Raw genomic sequence first — 2314 nt, 5'->3', positions numbered from 1 at the left:
GGTGTTTGGATGGATGACATTATGATCATGTGCACCTGTGTGTGTCTGCTAATGTTATTTAACAATACTAGCTATATATGACTTGCACTATATGGCCAAAAGAATGTGGATGCCCCTAAATCCACTGAGTTCAAGTATTTTAGCCACACCCCTTACTAACTTAAATATATAAAATACATTATACGCTTTTAATTTTGAAACAACAACAATAATTGGGTCTATTTGACAAGGTTGAAGCTCTGACCTCAACCCCATCAATCAGCATCATGGACACAGATTCACACTCCAAAATCCTGTGGAATGCATCTATATATATACCGATCAACCATAACATTAAAACCACCTCCTTCTTTCTACACTCACTTTCCATTTTATCAGCTCCACTTACCATATAGAAGCACTTTGTAGTTCTACAATTACTGACTGTAGTTTATCTGTTTCTCTGCATGCTTTGTTAGCCCCCTCTCATGCTGTTCTTCAATGGTCAGGACTCTCCCAGGACCACCACAGAGCAGGTATTATTTGGGTGGTGGATCATTCTCAGCACTGCAGTGACACTGACATGAATCAGACACAGCAGCGCTACTGGAGTTTTTAAATACCGTGTCCACTCTATTACACACTCCTACCTAGTTGGTCCACCTAGTAGATGTGAAGTCAGAGACGATCGCTCATCTATTGCTGCTGTTTGAGTTAACTCAATAAATGGGTCATCTTATAGACCTTCATCAGTGGTCACAGTGGTCGCTGTTGGCTGGATGTTTTTGGTTGGTGGACTATTCTCAGTCCAGCAGTGACAGTGAGGTGTTTAAAAACTCCATCAGCATGTCTGTGTCTGATCCACTCATACCAGCACAACACACACTAACACACCACCACCATGTCAGTGTCACTGCAGTGCTGAGAATGATCCACCACCTAAATAATACCTGCTCTGTGGTTTGAAGAACAGGGTGAAAGCAGGCTACCAAAGTATGCAGAGAAACAGATGGACTTCAGTCAGTAATTGTAGAACTACAAATTGCTTCTATGTGGTAAGTGCTGATGACAGTAAGTGTAGAAACTCATGGTCAGGTGTTCACTTTTTGGCCATATAGTGTATGATTGTTTTATATAGCCAGTGGTATTTTATCAGGTGCTCTGTCAAAGCAGTTAATAAATGAAGTATTCACACTTGTGCAAACTATTAAAACAGCAGTCCTGTATGCACTAGACCTGGGCTACGTTTCTGTGTAAGTGGTTAAATGTCTAAATTAAAATCATAAACATATTTAAAATCATTAACATAACATATTTTATTGGTAGCACATGAAGCATAGATCAATACCAAGTTCACCTGAGCAAAAACTGCACTTTTGTTGTAAATGTTGTTGCTAGAATATTAAAGTGATACTGTAGAGAAATATACTGTTACTATTTTTGTACACTTGTGACACTGTACTGTCTGAACACTGTAAATATTTCCTTTAATTTTGCATCTTTACCCCCTTTTCTATGTTTACCTTAACATATGCTTTAATTTTACCAAATACAACAAATTTAATTTCTTTTCCTGTTATAAAATAATGGGATTCTTCAATAATAACCCTGTTTTGTTAAATATAGATCTATACAAATGAGTAAATGACTTCATGATGACTTATTTATCTATTTATTAATTCATTCATTAAGCCTGAACAGGGAACCAATCCAAAATAAGGTATTACCCCATTACTCACCCACTTATTCACTCACTCTCACACACAGGGGAAATCCCCTGGTCATCCATGGAGAAATTGGAAGATGACAGCTAACAGAGTTTGAGAGGATCTACCATGAAAAATGGAATACAATGCCCAAATATAGTTGTTCAAAGCTTTTAGAGGCTAATCCAAGACTTACAGCTGTAACTGCAGCCAATTAAAGGGTCAGAATACTTCTGTGAATAACAGTGAATGTTTTCACTTCATCATTGTGGATCATTAAGAGTAGATTGAGTAAAATGGCAATCAAATCTATTTAAAATCTATATGAACACATTTCATAACGTGCCCACCTGCCATAGAGATTGGCATATGGTGCAGGTTACAGAATTATGCCAACCTGCCACGCCATTATGACTGACAGTGGTGTTTCCTTTAATCAGGCAGTCTCTGCACCTCAGCATTAATTTGATGCAGCTGGGAGAGCTCTTTAAATAACATCTCTGTTGGTCATCACATGTCAGGCTCTTCGTTGTGCCTCGTATGGTGTCTGTGTGTTTCTGCCTGCACACTCTGCAAGGTCGGTACTTGTGTTTCCACTCTTTAAACTCTTTCTGAGGAGCTCAGGCAGT

Source organism: Trichomycterus rosablanca, chromosome 24 (genome assembly GCF_030014385.1).
Source record: "Trichomycterus rosablanca isolate fTriRos1 chromosome 24, fTriRos1.hap1, whole genome shotgun sequence".
NCBI lineage: Eukaryota > Metazoa > Chordata > Actinopteri > Siluriformes > Trichomycteridae > Trichomycterus > Trichomycterus rosablanca.
Note: the sequence above shows the minus strand (reverse complement) of the source record.